This window comes from Tamandua tetradactyla, chromosome 1, assembly GCF_023851605.1.
Source record: "Tamandua tetradactyla isolate mTamTet1 chromosome 1, mTamTet1.pri, whole genome shotgun sequence".
NCBI lineage: Eukaryota > Metazoa > Chordata > Mammalia > Pilosa > Myrmecophagidae > Tamandua > Tamandua tetradactyla.
The window spans coordinates 103,910,477-103,925,567 of record NC_135327.1 but is presented as its reverse complement, the minus strand read 5'-3'; the positions used below and the strand labels follow the sequence as shown (position 1 = coordinate 103,925,567).

General features: G+C 35.6%; 1 protein-coding gene across 8 annotated transcripts in view; it reads right to left on the bottom strand.

Moving 5' to 3' along the window:
• The window catches only part of MACC1 (MET transcriptional regulator MACC1), a 209,932-nt gene that overhangs the window by 37,428 nt on the left and 157,413 nt on the right, over positions 1-15,091 (bottom strand). The window lies entirely within an intron of this gene.

Sequence of the window (15,091 nt, the reverse complement as noted above, 5' to 3'; positions counted from 1 at the left end):
GATGCACATTGAAGATCGAGAGCCTCCAAACCATGATTGCAAAGGGGTCAGACTATTTTTGTTTTGTTTTATTTTAGGCAGACATATTACTAGGCATAATAAAATACATGGCAACTCAAAAACTGTCCCACCCTCCAGGCTACTTTTCACTAGCAAAACTATCTACTGGGGCATTGAACTAGAGATAGAATTTCAGTGTGATAATGGAACATTTAGGGGGCTCTCTTTCCCATGGGTGACAGGCACTTCCAGGTATAGCCTAGGGATCACAGCCAAGACCAATTCTGATCTGGTTGCCACAATATGTTTTCATTTAGCATTTTGAAATCTATATACACATGCTAACAGAACAGCCTGCTTTTAGAATAAACCTTGGCTCCTGCGTGTAGCCTCAGCAAAAATAGTCTTCTTGCACTCAGGTGGCATTTTCTAACTCACCATGGAAGTACAATGGGGATAGGGTCTGAGTTCAGCTTGTCATAAAAATGTGTGTCTGCCTATCGCTGTCCACTTAAACCTTCTTCAGAAGCCTGTGGTGCTAACAGATATCACACTGGTGATTAATGAGCCCTGGGTTCCAGCCACTTACGGTCTGGTGCAACCAAACAGTAGTCTCTAAAAGGCAGTACACTGTCTTAGTTGCAGTTGGCTGCTGTGACAAAATACCACTCACCAGTTAGCTTAAACAACAGAAATTTATTGTATGGTTCTGGAGACTGAAAGTCCAAAACCAAGGTGTCAGCAGAGCCACCCTTCCTCTTAAAAGGGAGAATCCATTCCATGCCTCTTCTCTGCTTCTGCTGGGTGGCCGCCAATCCATGGCACTCCCTGGCTTGTTGCAGCATAACTCATTCTTGGCATCCATCCATGGCCTTCTCTGTCTCTGTTTCTGTCTCTCTTATGACATCTAACTTTCCTCTGCTTATAAGGACAACGTCATATTGGATAAAAGGTCCATCTTAAATTAGTGTGGCCTCATTTTAACTAATAACATCTTCAAAGATCCTATTTACAAGTAAGTTCACATTCACTTGAACATGGCTTTGGGGGAGATACAACTCAATCTATAACAGGTACTTCCTCCAATTACCCTGCTAGTAAACTATTTTAGAACTGCCTTCAGTGGCACCTTTGTAAGACTTTCCTCAAAATAAATGTTCATCCTTTGGGGATTCAAATTATTTTATAAACGGGCCAAAATCATTCCAAGCCAAGACTAGTGAATAAAGTGCATTAAAATGTTCACGTGAACCCATAATTATATAAGGGTAAACTGAGATAAATGCTCTCGGTGGTGGTAGAGAAACTGGCTAAATGCTCTTGGTGGTTGTTCTAGTTTGCTAGCTGCCAGAATGCAATATTCCAGAAACGGAATGGCTAGTTTACAGTTCTAAGGCTGAGAAAATGTCCCAATTAAACGAGTATATAGAAATAAAAAAAATCTAAGGCATCCAGGGAAAGATACCTAGGTTCAAGAAGGCAGGTGAAGTTCAGAGTTTCTCTCTCAAGTGGAAGGGCACATGACGAACACTGTCAGTTTCTCTCTCATCTGGAAAGGTACATGGTGAACACAGTCAGGGTTCCTCTGTCTTCTGGAAGGGCACATGGCGAGCATGGTGTCATCTGCTAGCTGCTTCTACTGGCTTCCTGTTTCATGAAGCTCCCCGGGAGGTATTTTCTTTCTTCATCTCCAAAGGTCACTGGCTGGTGGACTCTGCTTCTCATGGCTATGTCATTCTGCTCTGCTCTCTCTGAATCCCCTCATTCTCCAAAATGTTTCCTCTTTTATAGGACTCAAGAAACTTATCAAGACTCACCCAAATGGGTGGAGACATGTTGTCACCTAATCCAGTTTAACAAGCACTCTTGACTAAATCACATCACCCAGGAAGATGATCTGATTACAGTTTCAAACATACAGTATTGAATAGGGATTATTCTGCCTTTATGAAATGGGATTTAGATTAAAACATGGCTTTTCTAGGGGACATATATCCTTTCAAACCAGCACAGTGTTGGTAGGGAAACCGGCTCTGAAAGTGAGCTAAAGAAACTCTACTCTCTTTTGAGGGGCAGTTGCATCACATGTGCATACCATAGATGACTTACCAGCCTTTGCATATAGATTCTGATGTGTTGATTTAAATGAATTGACTCAGATGTGCAGTTTCAAATAAATAGGTAGGCTGAAAGATGGTCAGATGATGAAAGGACAAGTAAATGTTCAACATTAATGGGAAACTTCATGAAGTACAGAGACTGGGACAGCTCACAGAATATGTGCTGAATAAATGTTAGTGAAATTACTAAAACTAAATTAATTCACACATGCAAAACATGTCTAAAGACAAAAGAACCAGACAGAACTTGCCAGTGAGCAAGGTGTCAGTTCTTCGTAATAATCATGCTGAAAATCTTTCCCAAGGATTTAATGTATTTCAGTGAAAGAAATGTGAGGAAAATCCTTTAAAAAACATGAGGTTAAAATAGAAGGAAGCTATTGCTTAAATTCAGGGGTGAGAAAGAAATTTCAGAATGGTTAAAGAAATGTCATAAAATCAATATTGTATTGTTTATATAATATTTCCCACATGTAATGATGTGGGAAATTACCCATAATATGACAATGTTGATTGAAAAAGCAAGATACAAAATCCTTTCATTTCTATGATGCCTTATGTAACGTGTGTGTCTACAAATACATACAACTTGAAGAAACCTCTTAAAAACAAAGAAAAAAATAAGAATAGAATAAAATTATCACCCAAAAACTCCACTTTTGACATTTTGTGTATATAATTCCAAGGGCATTTCACTATTCACATGTGATTCTACAACAAAAAGGAATTGTAAAGTAAGTAGTAAAAAAAACTATCATGTACTTGCCTCTGTGAATGTGAAACATCAATTTAAATACTCTTTTCTCATCGTAAATAAAAATGTCCTGACCAATCTAGTTTTATACCAGATTCTACCAAAACCTCTTGCTATAAAACCTCATCATGTATAATTATTCCAGATGACAAAGAACTATATTTATTATTTTTAATTTCTTCTTTTGTGAATTCCTCTATTGCTATTTGCCCAGTTTTCTGTTGATGAACTTGAGAAAAATTCTAATATTAAATATCTCAACCCCTGGGTATTATATATTACATTTTACAAATACAAATTCTCTCAGTATCTTGGTATTCTTACTTTGTTTGTATATTTTTGTAATATAGTCTAATTTTGTTACGTTGACAAATATGTAAATCTTTTCTGCCCTGGCCTCTAAGTGTTTCTTTAGAAAGGCCTCATCCACCCTTAGATCAAACAAACATTAACTTTTATTAACTTATAGTTGTTTATGGCTTATTTTTTCTTTAATATGTAACTCTTTAATCTAGTGAGAATTTATTTTGCTATATGATGTAAAATTGGGAGTAATGTTTTCCATATGACTTACCCATTATACCAACACCATTAAATACAAAATAAACAATGAGAGAAAGATAATAACTGCTGATCAAAAAGACAGTAAGAAATTATTAAAAATAAAACTAAAAATATTTCTTTAAGCTAAAATCTAGACAACAAAATAATTTATTTCTAAGAATATATATATAAAGAGAGCTAGATAAACATAATCGACATTAATAAATGAAGTAAAAAATAATAATACCTTAACGGACTTAGGCAAACACGAAAGAAATAGAAATGGTCGTCAAAGATATGCCCTAAAAATTTCCTGATCAGCCTAGTTTTATACCAGATTTGACCAAAACCTCCTGCTATAAAACCTCATCATGTATAATCATTCCAGATTATAAAGAAAAATGAAATCTTCTTGACAAGCATAATGTTGACAGAAAGAACCAAGACAGTACAAAACAAATTTTGTAGGACAATACCAATAAATACAAGATAATGAATCTGTATTAGCCAGAGAAACAGAACATGGAAGATGGATGCAATTCTCCCTTTAGGGTCTCCAACTGATTGAGTGAAACTTCTCTCCTTGCTGAAGGCAATCTCCTTTATTGATTGTAGATATAATCAGCCATTTATGCAATCAATTGACTAATGATTTAAATTCACAAAATATCCTCACAGTAACAATTAGGCCAGTTCTTGCTTAACAGACAACTAGACATTTTATAACCTAGCCATGAACTTAACCATCACAAAATCCTACATAAAATATCAGCAAAGAAAAAAAAAATCCATATATGTCTGAAGTGAAGAATAAATATTGACTGGTAGACTTCTCAAGAATGAATGCTCAAACATTAGTTAATAGATTAAACCGATTATATTAATTTAATAAATGGAAAAATGACCACCTCAATGCATTCTGAAAACTCTTTTACTAAAATTCCATACCAGATATGAATAGAAATATGCCTGCAAACTAGGAATAAATGAAAACTTTTTCATTAATAAAGAGTAACTGCTAAAATACTTCCTCCACCATAATTAGTGGTAACATTTTAGAAACCTTCATATTTAAGGGGATGCAGGGGAAGTTTGGTGGTAGAATTCTCACCTGCCATGCGGGAGATGCAGATTTGATTCCCAGTCCTTGTACTTCCCCCCAAAACAAACAAACAGGCAAAATAAACAGACAAAAATAAACAAATAAAAATTCAACAAATGGTGTCGTAATAACAGGATACTCATGTGGAAAAATAGTGAAACGTGACCCCACCACACAGCATACCAAAAACACAAATCTTCACATTTAAAAGGCCCAATTATAGGAGCCCCCATGTTACTGTTACTCTTCCACACAGTACTCAGAGTTCCTATGGAAGCAATAAGCCAAGAAAAAGAAATAAAAAGAAAGAACAAGAAAAATAAATAAAAATATATTTAAAAATTCCAAAGAAGGAGGAAATTATTTTTTCTAGATCATATGATGTTTCTCTTTATATATGCAAGGGAATAACTGATGGACTATTAGAACTAATGAAAATGGCCACATATAAAATAAATGCATAAAGAAGAGTGATAAATCTATTAGATAATATAATAGAAAAAATGTCATTAATCATAGCAAAAATATCTATGAAATACAATATCTATAATAATTAATGTGCAAATCTTCATATGAAAACAAACTAAACCGACAAATATAAATATTCTTGGTTGGGAAGGATGTCAATTATTTCAAAATAAACATAAAAGAAAAACATTTAATTGAACTTGATTCATATGGTAGACTTTTAAGATGATTCCCCATCCTCCTCAACCATGTAGTATTCTCTCTCTAAATGTGTGTTGAAACTGTTAATATAATAAAATGCCATAGCTATGGTCATGCAACACACGGTAAAAGGGAAATTACCATAGGTGGGTCTGGCTTAATCAGGCGATCCCTTTTAAAAGCAGAGCATTTTCTCCACCTAGTCACAGAACAGGAAGACAAGAGATTGGAAACATGAGAAGAATTCAGTGCACCATTGCTGGCTCCAAGATTGAGGGGGGCATCTAGTTAGGCATGTAAGCAGCCTCTATGAACTGAGGGTGGCACCTAATTGATAGCCAGCAAGGAGACAGGACTTCACTCCTATAACTGCAAGAGGATTATTCCATCAATTAGAATGAACTTGAAAACAGAATTTTCCCCAGAGCCTTCAGACAATAAAATTAAGTGTCTGACAACTTGATTTCAGCCTGGTATTATTTTGAGCAGACAATCCAGATACATTGTGCCAGGCTTCTGATTGGTGAGCTATGAATTTAAAAAATGGCTATTGTTACTACCCAAATGTAATGCAATTATGTTAAAACACTGAATGAAGCTGCATGTGAGGTATAGGTTTTTTGTTTTTGTTTTTTTTGTTTTTTTTTCTTTCTATTATTGTTTTAATTCTTATTCTGTTGTCTTTTTATTTCTTTTTCTAAATTGATGCAAATGTACTAAGAAATGATGAATATGCAACTATGTGATGTTATTAAGAATTACTGATTGTACATGTAGATTGGAATGATTTCTAATTGTTTTGTTAATTCTTTTTTTAATTAATAAAAAAAAATGGCTATTGTTTTAAACCACTAAAGTGGTGGCAATTTGTTACATAGCAATAAGAAACCTATTAAACTGATGTAAAATTCACTTGGAGGAGAAATTATCCATACCTTATCTTCTAGCAATCTCAATTCCAAAATTTATTCAATTCAGGGACCTGTAACACATTGACTCTATACTTTGGAACTATTCCTCATTCCTTTATGTCCTCATTTTCATCCTTAGCTCTTTAGATTTTAGGGTCCAGTGTTGTAATCATTTACCCTCAATTCCAAAGCCCACGTTAGCTTTGTGACACTCGTATGAAAAACCCCAACCTTGATCACATTCAATTCTCTACCTATTGCTAAAACTGGCTGGAGAAAAACTGATCATGGATGTCAACTATGCCCAAAGAAGGGTGGGCCAAATACTACATCCCTCTAATGAACTTGTCCTCTCATTGGCTTAAAAATTTTTTCTCAGATCTTCTCCTCTTATCTCCATTTTGCAACATTCCTTCCTTCTTTCTCTTGGATAAAGTCCTTGCCACCTATTCCACTGAAAAAATACAAGCAAACAGAAAGAGAACTTCCACAAGCTCCCTACCCAATCTTCAAATCACTTTGCATCTATAGCTATATAATTATGCTTATGCTTTTCCTGACCTCATACAAACAGTAGAGAGGGAAAAATATGATTGAGCTCCTTATATTTGAAAGATGTTAACCTTCATCTATGATTTTATGGTAAAATATTTTCACTGGTTAAACAATACTTTAACCCAAAATAGGAGAGTCCATGCTCTCCATAAGAAGTGTAGTTTTCCAGCAATTTTGATTAAAATAGCTTGAAAGAAATTACATAATCTTTTCCCTAAAGGAAATCAAAGACATTTTTTAAATGACTGTTTATGAAAGATAATAGTTCAGGAGAAGATTTTTCAAAGGAAAACTGCATGGGGGTGCAACAGTGGCTCAGTGGCAGAATTCTTGCCTGCCATGCTGGAGACTCAGGTTTGATTCCCGGTGCCTGCCCATGCAAATAAAAAAAAAACTCAAGGGAAAACTGAAGAAAGTGTCTTTAAAATCAGTAGTTAATATTCTATTTTCTTGTCTTGTGAAAGTACATCATAATCAATTTTATATAAAATGTGTGATTTAAGATTTGCTATACCAAACCTTAGAGCCCAGAACAACCTCCACTTGACGTTAGAAACCCACGAGGTGAAAGGCCATTCAGTCAGGACTCATGAGATCCTTTCTCTCTGCACCACTGTGTGTAGCTCCCAACTCTTCAATCTTCCAATGAGAACGTGGAAGATACACAGTATCATCCTTCCCTAAGATGTAGTCAAACTGAATTTGAATCACCAAGATATTAGGCTGTTTGCTCAGAGGCTTACAATGTGTTAGTATAAGAACAAACAAGAGACAAATTGTCCTTCTAAATTCTATCAGTGGAATAACTTCTGGTTGACAAAGATGGTGGCATGCTCCACAGCACCACCCCCAAGGAATCTTTGAACAACTAGCAAAAAATGGCAAAGCCTAGTTTCAATAAGTCGGTAAATGTCAATATAAAAAGCAGCTTGGAAAATGGTAGGCAAAGCTCAGGGTGCTCTTTCTGGCCCCACCTCATCCCTTCCCCAACACAGTACAGTGTGGAGCCACTTTGTACTTCCATTATGAGCCTGGCCCTGTTCCAGAGAATGCAGGTAACTCCTGTGCACATACTGGGGTGCCTACATGTCAGTGCCAACCTATCTGATGGAAGCCTGAAAGACTATTAGAAAACTTGTCCCAGGCCCGCCTTCCCAGAATATCTGAAGGCAGAGATGCAGCTTGCAGAGAGCTAAAGAAGTGAAAGAGATAATAAAGTCAAAATGGCCTGGAGCGAAGGGTTGCCTGAGTCATGTCATACAATAGAGCACCCAGGAGGGGAAGAAAGCATATTTCAAAGGAAGTAGAGAGAGTATTCAAATTCATTCAAACTAGGAATTCCTGAGGCCCTAAGAAAATACAAGGCCAAGATAAAGCAGGCTCCATGAAGGCTCAGATAGGACAGAAAGGACCCAGCATTTTTAGGTTGATCTTCTTAATAGGAAGGCTGAGCTCTGAAGAAGACCACCTGCCAAAGTAGAGCCAATTTACAAAGCCAGTGAAAGATGTTTCTTTTTTTTTTTTTCTTAACTTGGCTTATTTGCTTTTATTGGCTCTTGATACTCAAGGAAATCCCTGTTATATCATAAACTGAATACAAACTTAAGGAACAGACAGCTTAGGGATGAAATCTCAGAGTTAACACTTTAAAATTTTGAAACATACAGTGTGCCACAAAAGATTACAAGAAACAGGGAAAGAAACCCCATCCAAAAGAACAAGTTAAAAATCAAGAAATCATCAATGAAAAGGATCAGACTTTGGACCTAACAGACAAAGAATTTATTTAAACAAATTTTTAATATGTTCAAGGAGATAAAGGAAAACATGGAGAAAGAACTAAAGGATATGAGGAAAGCAATGAATGAATAATATTAATAATCTCAATAAACAAACAGAAATTTTGAAAAGGAACCAAATAGAACTACTGGAGTTAAAGACCACAATAACCGAAGTGAAAAATTTCTGAGAAGATTTCAATCACAGACTGGAGCTGGCGGAAGAAAGAGTCAGTGATTTTGAAGACAAGACAATGGAAGTGATTCAGACTGAGGAGCAGAAAGAAAAAAGAAAAAGTAAGGTCTCCTAAGAGACCTGTGGGACACCACCAAGCATACCAGTACAGGCATTATGGGAGTTCCAGAGGGAGAAGAAAGAGAGAAAGGGGCAGAAGGAATATTCAAAGAAATAAAGGCAGGAAACTTCCCAGATTTAAAGAAAGACTTGTATAGACACATTCAAGGAGCCCAACTAACTCCAAAATAGAATAAATTCAAAGAGAACAAATAGTAATCAAATTGTCCAATTCTGAGCACAGAGAGAAAGTTCTGAAAGCTGTAAGAAAAAAGCAAAAAGTTATGTGCAAAGGAACCCCAATAAGATTAAGTTCCTATTTTTCATTAGAAACCATGGAGGTAAGAATGCAGTGGTATGAAGTATTTAAAGCACTGAAAGAAAACCATTGCCAACAAGAATTCTATATCTGACAAGACTTTCTCTCAGAAATGGGGGAGAAATGAAGACATTCTCAGATAAACAGAAGCTGATGGAGTTTGACACCACTATTCCTACCCTACAAGCAATGAATGCTAAGGGTAATTCTTCAGATTGAAAGGAAAGGACACTAGACAGTGGGTCAAATGGCATAAAGATATAAAGATATCTGGTTAAACGTAGTTATTTGGTAATTATAAATGCTAGTACTATTGTATGGTTTTTTTTGTATGTAACTCTACTTTTTACTTCTTACAGGTTCTTAAATGCAAATGCATAAAATAATGATAAATCTATGGTTCTAGACATGCAATGAATAAAAAACATAATTTGCAACAAATATAACAAAAAAAGTTGGGGGGGATGGAGGAAATGTGTATGCTATCGAAGTTAAATTATCAAACAGAAACATGATTCTTACAAATTTAGGATGTTAGATTTTAGCCTCACAGTAACCACAAATAATATAGATGAAAAATATATGCAGAAAGAAATTAGAAGGGGCTCAAAATGGTACAGTATAAATTCTTTCAATGCCCCTATTATAAAATTTATAAAAGACCATATAAAAATATTTATTGTTCTAAAAATTCCTTCTGACACTCAATTGCCAAAATGAGCATTCCAATGAGGCCCAACCAAAGAGACCTAAACTGAATAAAAATGACATATAACCATGGAAAAGAGACAAGAAATAAGGAAAACGTTTTGTTTTGAGTATCCAAGATAAAAGTGAAATGACAAAAAAAATCTGTGGAAGGAAATAGAAACTTTCCTTTAAATACATTTTAAACTATGAAGCAAAATGAATAAATAGTGTTTGCTTTATTACAAAAACAGAAGAGGGAACAAAGTGGAAAAAATACTTTCAAAACTTTTAAATCGTTGTTAATAAAATATAACACTAGAGAGGTATATAGAAAATGAAAATGAGAGAAATCTAGCAGAAGTAGGAAATTGTCTAATGTGTATTGACTTAAATCCACAGGAACTTATAATAGCTAATGATTATCAGTCATACTCTGTTCCAGGCTCTACTGTAAGTACTTTTCACTTGTTGCATCTGCTCCTCCCCACTGCAGTACTGTTGGGTCCAATTGCAGTTGGGAGAGACTGAGATACACAAAAGTAACTCACCCAAATGCATACCAAGAATTAAAGAAGCCAGAAGCCAAGCGCGCAGATTCTTTCCTGAGTCCACAGTCTCATCACCTGCACCCAGAGTGCCCCATAGCCCTAATGGAGAAGGTGCCAAGCACTTCCTGTGAGGGAAGCACCACAGAACTTCCACTGAGTGGCGGAGCTATCGTTACATCTAAAATGGAGCTCCAGTTCAGTAAAGCCTACTTGCTTGGCAGCCCAGGTTGGTTTTTGTTGTTGTTGTTGTTTTTTAATTTTCTCCTTTACTTCCTCATGTTACCTCTCCATAATCCCTTGTAATCTAAAAGCATCTCTGATCCTTATAAAATAAAATGGAATTTATAATAGATCTGTTGTTGTTGTTTTCAGACTCAAGTAAGATGAGGCACTGACCAAAAACATTTCAGAAGATTCTGGAAACTTTCAACATGAAAACTGGTCCAAAAATATAAAGCATTTGCTAACCTGCACTAAGTAATTAAAAATTAAAGAAAATAATTATTTTAGTTGACAAAACAATAGTTAGCTTTATGAATTTGTGGCTGTACTCAGAATGGAGTAGCTAAACAAAGTAGCATCATTTTAAAAAGGATGGGAAAAATAATAAAATAATGAACAAGAACATACCAAAAATTGAAGATCAGCCTATTACACTTAAATCTACTTGAAGCGCAATTTAAACACTATATGGAAATGGAAAAGACTCACATGGAGAAAACAAAAATGACAAAGGACTGGTTTGAGGAAAATGCTTTAGGAATTTGGATCATTATATTTGAAAAAAGGGAAGATAAATTTATAAAAGTTATCCTTAGAAAATCTAAAAAAGCAATTTATAAAAACCTATGCATATTCTATAATATAGACTAGACTGAATAAATTATGAAACATTTCTCATTGGAATATTAGGCAGCCACGAGATATTTATGAGAATATATAATAGCATGGAACATGATCATGACACTATGGTAAGATGAAAAAGCTTAAAACATGGTACAAAATGAATCTACAGAATGACTGCAGTCATGTTTCATTAAATCATATGAATGAAAACAAAACTGGAATGATATATTTGAAAATACTCCAAAGTGCTTATTTTTAAGTGGCAAGACTATTGATGGTAATTTTCTTTTTCCGTTTTCTGTATTCCTATTTTAATGAGCTTAACTTATTTTATTATGAAAATTATATTTTGCACAGAAAGAACAATAGTGATTAAATCATAACTAGATTTTTTCAAAAGTTATATTTTAAGAGAAATAGGATGAACAGAATTTTAAAATTGAGATGAACTCTATTAAGAATTAATATTTAATCACAATCCCTTGATTCCAAAAATCCTTTCACTCTATAGGACCAACAATCAATCAATTCTATTACTTTGCCTTGTCCCTCACCTGCCACTCACCCCCCAAGCCTTCTCTTCTTCTTTTCACAGCTTAAATACTAAGATAATCTTTATAATCGCTTTCATGCTGCCCTTTACCAGTTTCTCTTACTAGCTGGCAAAACCATAACCTTGGTGAATTCCTACACCCCACAAACTTATTTTAACCTACAGAGCTGCCTGTAGCTGAGGAAAAGCACGTACTACTGCTTCCCACACTTGTTGCTTTAAATTCAGGATCATTTCCTCCAGCTGATCTATTCCATATCTCCCTGCACTCACCCCTCTATCACTTGTCCCACTTCCAGCCACATTATTTCCTAATTTTTCCTTTCTTGTCAAATCCAACATGCTTCTCTGTTGCCATTTTTAGCTGATGACATTGTTGCATTGCTTATAGATGGGGAAAATGAGCCATCAGAGAAAACATCCACATTTTCCTGCCATTTATCCTTTGAATTATTTGTATTTGGACCCATATATGCAGATTCCTTTCCCATTGCCATGGATGAACTGTCTTGTGCTTCCGGCCAAGTCCCACACCCCACCATGTAGCGCTGACCCCATTCTTGCTCACCTGTACAAAGAAAGAGCTTTAAAAACCTACCTCTGGTTGCCCTGCATCGTAAGTTAACTCATCTCTGTAGAATCTTTCCCACAGCATAAACATACTTTTCATATGTTTAAAAAAGTCCAACAAACCTTTCTTGGCTCTACTTGTTCCTTCAGCTCCTACTTCATGGTCTTTCCCTTCCCTTTTCAGAAAAAAAAAAAATCTTCTGCTATTTTTCCCCAAATATTTCCCTTCCTCTCTCTCTCTCTCAGACCCCTTCCAATCAAATCTTCACTCTGTCCCTGTACCAAAATTCTGGCCTCCCATGACTTCCCCATAGCCAAATTCAATGGTAAATTCTCATCCTTCATCTTAACTGACCTATAAACATCATGTGACACAGCTTATCACAATTCCCTTGAAGCAGTCAGATCATAGTCATATCACTCAGATCATGTGATTCCTCTGCTCAGAATCCTGCTATGGCTTGTCCAAGTGGAAGCTCAAGAAAGCCACAAGGCCTGCCAGCCCTATCCTATAACATCACACTCCCATGACCTCACTGACCTCATCTGGGTCATGCTCCTTTCTCAGGTGACTCCAGCTCCACCGGCCTTTCCTGCTCTCCCTTGAACACACTGGGTGCCTTACTGCTTGGGGACCTTTACGATTGCTGCTTTCTCTTTCTGAAATACTCTTTTCCCAGACATCTAAATGGCTAACTTCCTCATCTTTAGATATTTATTAAAATGTCACCTCATTTATGAGGCCTTCCCTTGATTTCCCTGTTTAAAAGAATAACTTTCAACACATACTCCTTGTTGTAGTTCTCTGCCTTGTTTTCTCTCCTTATCCCTTATCACAGCTAATATGCTATAGATCTGGTTAATTTATTTTGTTATATCCTGTTTACCCTCCCCACAACTCAAACACAAAGAGGGTAAAGATTTATTTCTGTCCTGGTCTCCTTTATATCCCTAGAAGCTAAACAGTCTTGGGCACAGAGCAGGTATTTAACAAATAACTGTGGGGCGACTGCTGACCAAATTTCATTTCCTCTGAAAATTGACAAAGAAATTAGCTGGATTAAAGGCCAAAAGTCACGTGCACCAAAACCACAGAATTCTGGTACTTAAATAGTTTTGGATGAATGTCTTTCTTGAAAGAAACACCAACCACAGTGTGAAATCTCTGGGCAGCATGACCAAAGAGGGACATATTTAAATTCTACCACCTGAAAGTACTGAACCTAAGTGAGAGAGACTACCTGCAGATATGAGGTGGGGGGAAGAAAAAAGACAGAGAGCGCAAGAGAGAGAGAGAGAGAGAGGGAGGGAGAGAAAGAGAGAGAGATACAAAAAAAAAATGTCTAACTAAAGGAAAATACAAGACTCTTCATTCTCTGCCACGTTACTATCTTTGCCACAATAATCAAAGCAATTCACCAAATATTTACCCTTCTCTGTATTCTAGACACATGATAGGATTGAACTTCCAGGCCACCCTTGTAATTAGGCAAGGCCACTAACTAGCTCTAGCTAATGAGCTATGAGCAGGAGTGAAATTTGTCACTTTCAGGAGAGCATGTCATCATCAGTGAGAGAGCCTCCAAATGCTCTCTGGTTGGTTTGTTTGTTTCCCCTCTGGAGTAAGCAATGCTCAAGATGGGTGCTGCTCCATCAGTCTAGGTTTCTTAGTGATAACCAAGAGCAATCCACCATTCTCCTATGCCAAGCAAAAACTGGCCATAAGTATAGAGCCTGAGAAAAACATGAACTCTTTATATTTTAAGTCATTTGCATTTGGGGAGCTGTTTCACTTACACAAAAAACTCATTGTGTTACTTAACAATTATCCTATAGATTTTCCAAGGTTCTGCAGGGAATAGTCAATATAATAGTACAGTATTTTTCAAGATAGAAGAATATAGAGATTATTTTTGCATGTGTATTGTTTCCCTAATGAACTTCTAAAGGCTATTTTTTTAATTATTCATTTTTGTATAAATAAAAATAAATTATTTTTATTGTGAATATATAATAATTATATATTCACAAATCATGTAATCATCAAAAGTGTACAGTGGGTCACAATATCATCATATAGCTGTTGAAGTTGAAAAAAGTGAAGTAACGATTTACTTTTTTTCTCTTTTGTGAAAAATAACAAATATACAAAAAGCAATAAATTTCAAAGCACATCAAAACAATTAGTTGTAGAATAGATTTAGAGTATGACATGGATTACAGTTCCACAATTTTAGGTTTTTACTTCTAGCTGCTCTAAGATACTAGAGGCTAAAAGAAATATCAATATCATGATTCAGCCATCATACTCGTTCGTTAAACCTGACCTTCTCTGTATAACTCCACCATCACCTTTTAGGGCTATCTGGACTGTGCCCAATCTAATATTTTCATGTTGGAAGGGGCTGTCAATAATATGGGATAGGGGGATGGAACTAGTTGATGTTCTGGAGAGGCTGGCCCCTCTAGGTTTCAGGATTTATCTGGTCCAGGGCCCCATCTGGAGGTTTTGGGTTTCTGGAAATTTACCCTCATAGATGGAACCTTAGTAGAATCTTAATATAGAGATTACTTTTAGAGGAAAAAATAATTATTATGGTCTTCCATTCTGGTCTTAAGTTTTTATAGTATTTTAATGTACTTGAGCATTAAAATATTCATAAATTCCATGGGCTTATGACATTTTGCAATAGAAAATAAAATAGCTAATTAATAGAAAACAAAGCTACAGATTAATATTTACAAAATAACTACATTAATTTAATATCATGGATGATGCTACTTTGTTGAAACCCAATATGAACATGGCATGACTACAACTCACAGATTCCTTTGAAC